General features: G+C 39.4%; 1 non-coding gene across 1 annotated transcript; it reads right to left on the reverse strand.

The window, feature by feature from the left end:
* Window positions 1-11,549: 11,549 nt before the first annotated feature.
* LOC141625153 (small nucleolar RNA R71) lies at window positions 11,550-11,656 on the reverse strand. The gene has a single exon (XR_012534949.1). It is a non-coding gene; the product is annotated as a small nucleolar RNA R71 (small nucleolar RNA).
* Between the last annotated feature and the right edge of the window lie 2,168 nt (window positions 11,657-13,824).

Below are 13,824 nucleotides of genomic sequence, written 5' to 3' on the forward strand. Positions count from 1 at the left end.
ATTCATGTGAAAATTAATGTTAACATGTTATTAATCACATAAGCATCCAACACATCATAAACAACACTAATGTGACATTAAATCGTCGAGTAACTCGGAATAGTTACCTTAAGCTAGCAAAGAGACAAGTAATAACTTGAGAAAGCTTCTAAAACCCAAAACTACTCTTCATCTTCAACAACATATGAGTCACCTAACTCATCTTCAAATTCTTCACCTATAAGAACAACAAAAACACAATTATTAAACTTAAATTCGAAACCCTAAAAAGATAAGACCCGAAACAAAATTTGGGGAAATGAAAATAAAGCTTACTAGTAGATGAATTTTGAAGAGAGGATTCCAAATATATAAGTTTTATGCAAATTGGTGGAGAAATGAAGGATTTATGAAGGATTTAGGGTTTGTAAGGAAGATTTTTGGTAGGTTTTTGGTGTTTGAGAGAAGGAGGAGATAGATTGAGAATGGAGGAAATGAAAGTTGAAAGAGGAGGCAAAAGGAGGGATAGGGCCGGTCCAAATGGGCATGGGGAGGTGGTCAATTGTTTACGTTTTGGGTTTGTTTCGGCTGTAATTAGAAATATTCGTCGAACGCGATTTCCGAGAATATTAAGTTCTTAAACACGATTTTACTAAAAGATTAAGTACTCATATGCCCAATATCCAAACTCGTTTAGCCAACGACCGTAAAAAATGGGAAAATCTCAATATTACGACTTTTATCAGAAATCTATTTTATCAAAGTAAAAGGTTTAAATATACTTTAAATTACTTTTAAACATTTCTAAACTATCAAAAGTGATTACATTACTTCAAACTAAAATAAAATCATATTTTATCAAATTATTATTATTTCAAATAAATTAATATTAAATTAAAATGGATTAAAATATTACTTTTAAAATATAATAAAGGTCTTCAAATTTACGGGGTGTTACAATCATCCCTCCTTTTAAGAAGTTTCGTCCCCGAAGCTTAGAAGAAGGAACATTGTATATATGTAGGTCTATCTCTTTAAAATCAAGTAAACAAAATCTTCAAAATATGAACGTATGAAATATAAGTGTCTTTTCAATGGAACGGAATATCCTCGTCGGCCGTTCAAGAACATTAACATTCCAAATCAAAGACATAACAGTATATATTTTTACACCAACAAATGAGAAAACCAATTATCGGACGTCTCCAATAACGAGCTTTACCACTCATTGACGTTAAAACCAGTGGAAAACATTAAAAGATTTTCGAAAATCTTTAGTTCGAAACTCTTCAATAAGGATAATGACTCCACTAATCATGACTAAACTCTAACTACGGCTCTTATACAACTAAGCAATGACTACTAAAGTGGAGAATATTCCAGGGAAGGAGAGGAACACTCGAAAGGATAGCTAAAACTCACAAGGATTAGATAAAGGAACGGAAAGTACCTCACGAGAAGAGTTCGGGATATTTAGCTAACATAGAAGATTCAGACTCCCAAGTTTCTTCTTCGACATTTCCACAACGCCAAAGGATACGAACTAGGGGCACCACTTTGTTTCTAAGTTGCTTGTTTGCCCTTTCGAGGATTCGGATCGGCCTTTCTTCCAAAGCCAAGTTAGGTTCCAAATCTGGGATTTCTTCTTGAATAACATGGCTCGGATCACTAATGTACTTCCTCAACTGAGATACATGGAAGACATTATGAACCTTGCTCAAATTCGGGGGCAACTCTAAACGGTAAGCAACGGGACCAATCTTCTCAAGCACACGGAAAGGTCCAATGTATTTGGGACTCAGCTTTCCTTTCACACCAAAACGTTTCACCCCTTTCATAGGTGACACCTTAAGAAATACTCAATCATCAACCTCAAAGGCAAGTGGTCGACGACGGGCATCGGATACGATTTCGTCGGTCTTGAGCGGCTTTCATACGCTCTCGAATGATCTGAACCTGATTGATGGTCTCAGTCACCAAATCGGGTCCCAACATATGAGCATCTTGGACTTGATCCCAACAGACCGGACTACGACACTTCCTACCATACAAAGCTTCATAAGGTGACATCTTGATAGAAGTATGATAGCTATTTTTGTAGGAGAATTCAACAAGAGGTAAGCACTTCTCCCAAGAAGTGTGGAAGTCTAAAGCACAAGCACGGAGGAGGTCCTCTAAAGTCTGGATAGTCCTCTCAGTCTGTCCATCTGTAGCGGCATGAAAAGCGGTACTCATCAGTAGCTTACTACCCATGGCTTCTTGCAAAGCAGTCCAGAAACGGGAACAGAATCTCGGGTCACGATCTGAAACTATATCCTTAGGCACTCCATGGTAGCGTTCTATCTCCTTCACGTAGGCACCAGCTAGGACATCTAATCTCCATGTCTCCTTGATAGGTATAAACCTAGCACATTTGGTCAATCGATCTACAACCACCCAAACCGCATCTTTTCCGCTAGCAGTCTTAGGTAAAGCCATCACAAAGTCCATGGAGATGGACTCCCATTTCCAAAGGGGAACATCCAGAGGTTGTAGCAAACCCCCGGGTTTCTGATGCTCAATCTTCACTTTCTGATAGGTAAGACACTTGCTAACATACTCTAGGACATCAATCTTCATCCTAGGCCACCAAAACTGTAATTTCAAGTCTTTATACATCTTGTCACCACCAGGATGAATAGAATAAGGAGAAAGGTGAGCTTCATCAAGGATCTTCTTTCTCAACTCTGCTACCCTCGGAACATACATTCTACCATGGTAACGAAGGTATCCATCATTATCCACCACACAATCCTTAGCTTGCCCAAGTTGGATTTTTGCTTGAATGGACTTGAAAGTAGCATCCTCAGGTAGGCACGTGCGAATTTCACGGTAAAAGTCGGGTTCTGCACTCAAGGCACTAAGATAGTCAAAGCCCTTCCCAACAAGGCTTATCCCTAACTTTTGAAATTCCGTGGTAAGTTCATCAGGTAACACACGGATAGTGCTCACAGAGTGACTAGTCTTCCTACTCAAAGCATCGGCCACCACATTTGCTTTCCCTTCATGATAAATCAACTCGGCATCATAATCATTCACCAACTCTAGCCATCTTCTTTGCCATTATATTCAATTCTTTCTGGGTAAAGATACACCTCAAACTCTTATGATCGGTATAAATGTGGCAATGAACTCCAATAAGGTAATGCCTCCATGTCTTCAAGGCATGTACCACGGCGGGTAATAATTCAAGATCATGAGTCGGATAGTTCACCTCGTGAACCCTCAGTTGTCGAGAAGCATAAGCAATAACCCTTCGGTTTTGCATCAAGACACAACCCAGGCCATGCTTTGAAGCATCACAATAAACATCGTAGTCCACACCATCCTCAGGTAAGGTAAACACCGGAGCGGTAGTCAACCTAGTCTTCAACTCTAAAAAGGCATTCTCACACTCATCGGTCCACACATACTTAGACTCCTTCTTCAACAATTGAGTCATCGGTCTAGCTAACTTAGAGAAATCTTTCACGAATCGACGGTAATAACCCGCCAAACCGAGAAAGCTTCGAATCTCAGTCACATTTTTCGGACTCTTCCAAACAACAACGGCCTCAATCTTAGAAGGATCTACCATAACACCATCTTTGGATATGACATGTCCGACAAAAGTTACTTGATGCAAGCAAAATTCACATTTCGAGAACTTAGCATACCACTTTTGACGATGTAGAATGTCTAAGATGATACGGAGGTGTAGGGCATGTTCATCATCATTCTTTGAGAAAATCAAGATATCATCAATGAACACCACCACACACTTATCGAGGTACTCGCTAAAGGTAAGATTCATTTGATCCATGAAGATAGCCGGAGCATTAGTCAATCTGAAAGGCATCACTTTAAATTCAAAATGACCATATCTCGTGCTGAAAGCAGTCTTAGGAATATCGGACTCACGCATCGGAATTTGATGATAACCCGATCGGAGGTCAATCTTGGAAAAAGTAGAAGCACCACTTAATTGGTCAAAGAGATCATCAATTCGTGGAAGAGGATACTTGTTCTTGATTGTCACACGATTGAGTTCACGATAATCAATGCAAAGTCGCATAGATCCATCCTTTTTCTTCACAAAGAGGACGGGGGAACCCCAAGGAGAAGCACTAGGCCTAATAAAGCCTTTCTCAATCAAGTCATCAAGTTGAACTCTCAACTCCTTCAATTCGGAAGGTGCCATACAATAAGGAGCTTTAGCAATAGGGCCGGTTCCGGGAACTAGGTCAATGGAAAATTCAACATCTCTTTCAGGAGGAATCCCGGGTAATTCATCGGGAAATACATCCGGAAATTCACAAACAATGGGAACATCCTTCAAGGGAGGAAGAGAAGGAGAATTAGAAGTAGTCACTACACATAGGAATGCTTGATAACCCTTCTTCAAAGCATTCACCATCTTCATAGCTGAGATCAACTTCACACTCGTTTGCTTTCTAACCTCTTGATAAGATACGCGAGTACCCAAAGGGCTTTTAAGAACAATCTTTTGATCTCGACATTCAAATCGAGCATGATAGGTGGATAACCAATCCATGCCCAAAATAACATCAAACTCCTCAAGGGGAAATCGAAGGAGATTAGCCGGGAAAATAGATTCCGCTATCGATATAGGGACATCCGAATAAAAATAAGAACAAGAGAAGATGTCGCCGGAGGGTAAAGATATTGATGTACTATCTCCAAGTGAAGGTTCAACAGGTAACTTGTCGGAGAATTTCATCGATATAAATGACAAGGAACCACCGGTATTAAATAAAACCAAACAAGGGACATCAAATATTAAGAACGTATTAGTGACTATGTCTGGGTGTGCCTCAGCCTCAGTACGGCTCATCACAAAGATGCGACCTCTCGGCCACTCAGGAACAGCAGGAGTAGTAGTAGTCTTCTTCTCAGGACACTCATTAGCCTTGTGTCCAGGCTTGTTGCAGGAGAAACACACAATTTGCTTATCAAAGCAACCAATTCTGGGATGCAAAGGCTTCTTACAATGATAGCACATACGACCCTTGGGATTTTTGTCGTTGCTAGGAGATAGAACACGAGCACCTTGATTTGCTTGTCCAATCGGAACAAACCTCTTCTTGTTAGGATAAGAGGGGGAAGAAGTAGGCACAAAGGGTCTAGAAGGAGCAACATAAGGCCTTGATGTGGAGTAGAGTGGCCTCTTGCCCAGGGAAGTACGAGAAGCACGAGCCTCTTCCTCAATAGCCCGAATAGAGCTCTCGGCCCATAATGCATCATCATAGATTGAGACAAAGGAAGTAGAATCCCTACGGATCAAGATCTTAAGCTTTGGAGTACGCTTGTCAAGGTAAAAGAAAGCCTTTTCTTTTTCTTTTTTGACAAGTCTAGAAGCATAGTGAGCAAGTTCATTGACCTTGTCGGTAAAGGCTTGGACAGAAAGACTTCCTTGCTTCAAATTCATAAACTCTTTAAGCCTTTGTTGTTTCAGCTCTTTTGGATAGAACCTAGTCTCAACTAGATCCTTAAAGCGATCCCAACCAAAACCAGGCTCAAGAGTGAAAGTAGGACTAGTCATGGTCCACCATCTATCAGCTTCTTTCACAAGGAAGTGAGAAGCTAATTTCACCTTGTCCTCTTCACGAACATCATACAAGGCAAAGCTCTTTTCCAATTCCCGAAACCATTCGGTGAGTGCCACCGGGTCTACTTCACCGCCATAATTCTGAGTCTTGTTTCGGGTCAATTGACTTGCCACCCAAGTGTAAGAACCGGGTCTATCACCTTCTGGAAACTGAGGAGGGGGAGGAGGAGCTGGTTAGTTTTGCTGATTCTGAAGAATCTGAGTAAGAGCTAGCAAGATTGCATTATCTACGGATCTTGGAGGAGCCATCTTGCAAAAGAGAACATTGGTTAGCACCTAACAAATAGCAATCACAAAGAGACTACAACATAAGGTCCTAAGTCTACCCATCCTACCCATCTCTCGAGTTTATTATTTGAAGGTCAAGTTATTTATATTGGGGGTGCACAAACGTGCGTCGGGAGCAAATATGCTCTGATACCAACTGTGACACCCTCATTCATTGCGGAAAAGTAAACACGTAATTCTAGAATAAAACTGCATGGATATGTTTGTAATAGGTTCATTTGGGTAAAAACCTGTAATTTATAAAATCTGAACCTGTTATAAAGATATCCAAATTGAAAGGTGTCAAAACATACAAGGTCTAAATAAAAGTTTCAAAACATAACCATCGCTAAAGTCGCGAATAGCAAAGTTATACAACCAAATGTAAAGAGGGAGACATATGTCCCTAAAATGTATGTGACATAAAAACTCGTATAAGAGTCTCTATAAATAAAACCAAATCTAAGTCAGTCCCAAGGTTACTTTGCTTGCTAGCTCGTCCATGAACCCCATATAAGCATCACCATACCTGTCGATCACATTTTATACAAATACGAAAGCCACAGTCAGTGGGGAGTAACTCCGAGTTCTCCCAGCCACGAAATGTCATAATTAATATAACATGTAAATATAAGAATATGAATATGAATAACACATAGCCTTAGCATATAGATGCTAGACAATCATGCTTATCATGTGAACAACAATATAACAACACATAGTCCTAGCATGTGAATACTAGACCGACTCATGCTACACTATCATGTGAATCACATAACATCCAGGAATCCAAACTCTATCAACCATAGTCGGCTTGCATCCCACCTTCTATGACTCATAGAATCATCAAACAAGAAAGGACAATATATCTAGAGACAGGCATAAGTTCTTAGTACAGTCAATAGTCACTCTGTAACTCGAGTCTATACCACGAGGTAAGGTAAACACCCTAGTCCTAAACCTTCGTAGACCTAGCGACATGCGGAAAACTACCGCATCCAAGACCCATGATAACAACACATGCGTACCCCTAAGGAGTCCACCAAAGGGTTGGCTAGTACTTAAGCTGACTACATACTTCTAAGAGTACGTCAGGAAGTCATACCCTAACTTGGATATAAACCCACCAAGCTAAGACACAAAGGCTATTAAGCGGTGAAAATATACTCGTCAAAGACTATAATGGCCTATCTATGACGAAGGCCGAAATACTCACCTAGGACCTAGTCCCAGCTTGAATACTTTAGCCTACGCCACACAAGACAAGTGGGACACCCAATTAACCATAAGAGGGGCAAAGAGTCCAAACTTGCACACACAAATGATCATACACACCCTAGCATATGAAAGGCTACACAAGAGCATATTCAGCTGACAATCCAACAATATCTCCAATATCAATAATAATCCAAATTCCAGCTAACCAACAGTACCATAATCCATGAGAACAAGCTAAAATGGCAACAAGGCAAGAAGACTCAAGTAATAGGCAACCAATTCATCCAACAACGAACATACTCAAAGACAATGATACTCAAAGATAAATCCTCGACCCTAGTCCCGCGACGGGTCATCGGTCAAATCGAGGCTGACCGGTTCAAACCTAGCTTGACCAAACTCATTTGGTCAAATTGGCCCAGCTCAGAGTCTTAGCCTACTTTGGCCTAAATCACAAAATTCATCATAATATCATTCTCATGCCATTTCCAATTTCTATCATGTGAAAACTATTGACATAGAGAACATATGCCAACTTATAAAATAACCAATTCAACGGAAATATTAGCTTAGACAATTTCCTACATGCCAAAATACCAACATCCTTCAAAACATGAACCATAGGCCCAAAACATCAAACAATAGACCAAGACCCGACCCAAAGTGACGGGTCAAAATCCGGGCCAGACCCACCGGGTCAGCCGCGCTCTTTTCCGTGCTGTTTTGGGCGGTTTTTCCCCCTTTTTCCTTTTTCCCACCAAAATCCGTTTCAAGCTCAATTTAATACCGTCTCAAGCAACAATCAACAATATTCATTCCGTTTCAACACTTAAACATGTGAAAAACAAAATAACATATTTAACAAACTTTAACAACAACAATTCATGTGAAAATTAAAGTTAACATGTTATTAATCACATAAGCATCCAACACATCATAAACAACACTAATGTGACATTAAATCGTCGAGTAACTCGGATTAGTTACCTTAAGCTAGCAAAGAGACAAGTAATAACTTGAGAAAGCTTCTAAAACCCAAAATTATTCTTCATCTTCAACACTATATGAGTCACCTAACTCATCTTCAAATTCTTCACCTATAAGAACAACAAAAACTCAATAATTAAGCTTAAATTCGAAACCCTAAAAGTATAAGACCATAAACGAAATTGGGGAAAATGAAAATAAAGCTTACTAGTAGATGAGGATTGAAGAGAGGATTCCAAATATATATGTTTTATGCAAATTGGTGGAGAAATGAAGGATTTATGAAGGATTTAGGGTTTGTAAGGAGGATTTTTGGTAGGTTTTTGGTGTTTGAGAGAAGGAGGAGATAGATTGAGAATGGAGGAAATGAAAGTTGAAAGAGGAGGCAAAAGGAGGGATAGGGCCGGTCCAAATGGGCATGGGGAGGTGGTCAATTGTTTACGTTTTGGGTTTGCTTCGACGGTAATTAGAAATATTCGTCGAACGGGATTTCCGAGAATATTAATGTTCTTAAACACGATTAAACTAAAAGATTAAGTACTCATATTCCCAGTATCCAAACTCGTTTAGCCAACGACCGTAAGAAATGGGAAAATCCCAATATTACGACGTTTATCAGAAATCTATTTTATCAAAGTAAAAGGTTTAAATATAGTTTAAATTACTTTTAAACATTTCTAAACTATCAAAAGTGATACATTACTTCAAAATAAAATAAAATTATATTTTATCAAATTATTATTATTTCAAATAAATTAATATTAAATTAAAATGGATTAAAATATTACTTTTTAAATATAATAAAGGTCTTCAAATTTACGGGGTGTACATGGCCCACAGATCAACACGGGTCCTTTATAGCGCATTTTGTCCTCACTCATGCGCATCCCGGGAACATTCCCAGGAGGTCACCCATCCTAAGACTACACCCAGCCAAGCACGCTTAACTTTGGAGTTCTTTTGCATGGATGACCATAAAAGAAAGTGCCCTTTGTTTATATGAGTAGTACATCCAATCCCTTTAAGCACTAGTCATTTAAGCCTATCACTGGACCTCTTCAATTAACGTGGGGTGTTACAATCACCCCCACTTGAAGAACGCAACGTCCTCGTTACGCATGGGAGCATAACCGCTAACCCAGAATCCTCCCTCGCTAGGTGGGTGATCACAATGGAGCGTATAACAACTGCCTCCAGGAGCGTATAACAACTCCCTCCCATCACCACGTGGTCGCAGGGTTGCTCTAATACCACTTGTAACACCCCGGCCCAAACCGGGTCGGGAGCGGTTACTTATGATAGCTCACCAGGCTGTGTACATGGCCCACAGATCAACACGGGTCCTTTATAGCGCATTTTGTCCTCACTCATGCGCATCCCGGGAACTTTCCCAGGAGGTCACCCATCTTATGACTACTCCCTTTAAGCACTAGTCATTTAAGCCTATCACTGGACCTCTTCAATTAACGTGGGGTGTTACAGCCCGTGCCTTACTTCAAGACGCACGGATCGTGGCAGGACTAGCACGAGGATATGCTCATTTCCTTCTAGAGGAGCATTTCCCCAACTTTTCTTAGGGACTTAATAGTCATTTAAGCCCTTAGTAACCATAATCCTTGTACCTAATCTCTAGTATAAATACCCCTTTGTACTACCTAGATTAGCATTAAGTTGTAATCAATTCTTAGTACTCTCATAATCCATTTTAATCTCATCAAATTAGTTCTAATTTAGCTGTAATACAATTTATCAATATTAATCACATCTTAATCCTTCCTTAATTCCTCTATTGTTCTTCCTTTATTTTGGGTAATTAGAAGATTATTTGGGTTTATTTGGAGGATTGACAACCTTCCATCAATCATCAAGTACTATTATTCTTTGCTTTATTATTTGGAATCATCTTCATAGGTATATTTCTCTTTTAACCTTGTTTAATTATTGTTAATCACTTTCATTTATTCATCATGTTTTGCCTTGTTAGTATGATTGACAACCATATTAGCATGTTAAACTTGATAATGAGTGAATAGTTTCCTTAACTAAGGTTAATGGGGAATTAGGGGAAACCAACATGGGGATTTATTCATGCTTAATCTAATATGTTTTCATAATTAATTTGCTTGCTTGTTGTGATTTCAACTTATGCACATGTTATGTTTGATGAAATGCGAGTCTACGAATCCTTGCATTTTTTACCCATCACCTATCTTCTCAATGAGACTTGTAAGCTTACACACCAACTCGAGTCTCATTAGACCATGTATATAGTTGAATAGGAATGACTAAGTCGACTTGTAGGTGTTGTATAATCTAATCGATTCAGCTCCGGGACCCAAACCTTCCTAGGGATTGTATGCTTATACACCAACTCGATCCCATCACAACAATAAGTGCTTGCTATATAATAGAGAACATGTTTGTATGATCAACTCCCATGAATCCCATATGAACCCATGACACCCTAGTGCCTTTAATCAATTGTTTACACCCCTTTTAATCATCTTGCTTGTTTTTATTACTTTACTTTTATATTGTTGATTAGTTTAGTTGATCTCCTATCTCAACCCAAATTATGACACCCTAAGACACAACCATTTGCAATTGTAAATCCTACATCAATACCCGTTCCTTGGGATCCGACCTTTACTTGCCTCTTTGCTAAGAGTAGTTTGTGAAGTTATAAATATTGTTTTGGTTGGTAGCTATTGACGACGAGTCTAAATCGGACCAAAAATGGCGCCGTTGCCAGGGACGGTGTTAACTTGATTTGATTTTCATTAATTGTTTTTAGTTATGTCTTTCTTTACCTTGGGGAAGTCAATCTCCTTAAGGTTGTTCTAATTGTTTTCGAGTTGTTTGATATTTTGCATGACTAGGAGATCATAAGGTAACTTGTTACCCATTGATCTTGAAAATGAAAGAACCTTAACCAACAATAGAAGAATTGCTAGAGGTACTTTAAGAGGTATTGGAGAGTTTGTGGACATTGAACCAAATAACTTTGAGTTTACCAACCCTTTTGCAAGAGAAGGAGAGGACAACTCAATACAAACCCCACCACAAAATCAACCCACAATGCCTAAATTCTCATACATTTTATACCAACCAAGGAGAACCAACCAAATGGTACTTCCACACCACCACATTTAAAAATTGTAATTTCATTACCAAATCCGCATTCATACAATTAGTTGAGAGAAGTCAATTTGGAGGGATGCCTCGTGAAGACCCTCACTCACATATGGAGACTTTTTGTGACTATTGTGTTGCGATTTCTCAAACCGGAGTTACTTAAGACCAAATACGATGGGTCTTATTTCCTTTTTCTTTGATTGGTACCACAAATCAATGGCTAAAACGTCTAGACAAGACTACTCTTGGTATTGATTCATGGAAGAAGTTAGCACTTGCTTTCTACAAGAAATTCTATCCTCCGTAGAAGACTAACATGTTGAGAGCCCAAATCACCGGGTTTAAACAAAGGGATGAGGAATCATTGTATGAAGCATGGGAGAGATTTAAGGACACTTGTCGTTCTTGTCCACACCATGGACTTAGCGAGTGGTTCCTTGTGCAACAATTTTGGAACGGTTTATATGAAGACTCCCGCAACATTCTCAATATGGGATCCAATGGTATGTTTATCTAAGTTGATGACAATTAAAAATGGGCCAAAATTGAAGAAATGACGGTTCATAATTCACAATATAGTAGGCCTCGAAAGGCTACTAGAGGAGGAAAGCATGAGGTAGATTCCATCACTCAATTGGGTGCTCAACTAAGTGCTCATATTGACACCATCAATTTTAAGTTTGAGAAGGCCATGGCTAAACTTGATGAAGCTTCCAAATCACCCAAACAATAGGTTAATGCTATGGTGCATCATCCTCAATTCCAAGTGGAGTATGTGAGAGTTGTGGAACTTTGGGACATCACCAAAGTGAATGTAGGGGAACAAGTGAATGCTTTCCAAGAATCATACAAGAGTGGCACCCCTTATTACAACTATTACATTGAGAATACCAAATTTCATCCCAATCTTTCATACAAACGCCAAAATGTCCAAAACCCTCAACCAACATATACCCCACCTCCAATGAGAAATCAAGCTCAAAGACCCTTTTACAACCAAAGCCAAGGTTATCAAAATCAACCTTCGTACAATCAACCCAATGACCAAAGCTTTGATGTTCAAAAAGCGGTCCTCCAAATGCAAAAGAACCAACAAGAATTTTTCACCCAAATGCAAAAGGATAGCCAAGCCAAAGACATCACCATCAATAACATACTAGCCCACACCAAAATGTTAGAAACCCAAATGTCTCAATTAGCATCTTCTTGCTCTCAAAGACAAAAGGGGCAATTACCACCTCAAAGTAATCCCCCAAGATATGAGTCGGTGAGTGCCATCCATTTGAGGAGTGGTACAAGGTATGAAGGGCCGAAAAAGCCAATTGATGAAGAAATTGTAGATGCTAGTGACAAGCAAAGAGTTGTGGAGAACTCAAAGGAAGAAGAAGAACCCACCATCCAAGAAGTTTCAAATAAGAAGAATGAAGAGAAGGCTAAGTTAAAAGAGCCTATTGTGATTAGACTTTCATTCCCAAGTCGTCAAGCTAAGCCTAAGTTTGATGAACAACTTGGAAAGTTCATGGAGATTGTGAAGAACTTAGAAGTCTCAATCCCATTCACAGAATTAATCAATCATGTTCCGGCCTATGCAAAGTTCATGAAAAATATTCTTACCAAGAAGAAATCCATCCGGAAATTAGAGACTATTGCATTCACTAAAGTGAGTAGTGCTATTCTTCAAGGAAGTTCACCTCCAAAACTCAAAGATCTGGGAAGCTTCTCTATTCCATGCACCATTGGCGACACCACAATCAACAAATCTTTATGTGATCTTCGAGCAAGTGTAAGTGTCATGCCATACTCGGTATGCAAGAGGCTAGGAATGGGAGAGCTCAAATGCACTAACATTACTCTTCAAATGGCGGATCGATCAACAAAGATACCTTTAGGGGTATGGGAGGATGTGTTCGTAAGAATTGGCAAATTCTTCATCCAGGTAGACTTTGTCATTGTAGACACGGAGGAGGATTCCAACATTCCTATCATATTATGAAGACCTTTCTTGCACACCGCGGGAGCGGTAATCGATGTAAAACATGGAGAGCTCACACTTGAAGTGGGGGATGAAACGATCACTTTTAATCTTGAAAAGACAATGAGAGCTCCCCGACTACATGAGCCATGTTTCATGATCGATCATTATAGCCGAGAAAGTGATAGGAAGAAGTTGGCATCTCAATGCAAAGATCAAGCTATGGGTAAAGAATCACCACCCATATGGAAGAAGAAAGTGGATAATCCTCAAGGTGCTCCATCCGGAGAGCAAGGAAATTTTAACAAGAATGAGAGCTTGAATAGCTCACCACCAATCATGACAAGTAAGAAAGAAGGCCTCATTGGCCATGATAACAAGAAAGAGGGGTTGCTCTTGTCAACTCATGATACAATTGGGGAGCAAGCTAGTAAAGTTTGTGGTCTATGGGATGACGAATTTGAAGGATTACTCAATCCTTATATTGGTAATTCTATGACCTTAGACCAAGGCTTTGGTGATCATCTTGACTCAAGTCACCACCATAAAGAACACAATGTGCAAAGCTCTATTGAAAATCTTTATAATGAAAATGAACAAGCTTTCGACTACTTCTACA

The sequence above is a fragment of the Silene latifolia genome, chromosome X (genome assembly GCF_048544455.1).
Source record: "Silene latifolia isolate original U9 population chromosome X, ASM4854445v1, whole genome shotgun sequence".
NCBI lineage: Eukaryota > Viridiplantae > Streptophyta > Magnoliopsida > Caryophyllales > Caryophyllaceae > Silene > Silene latifolia.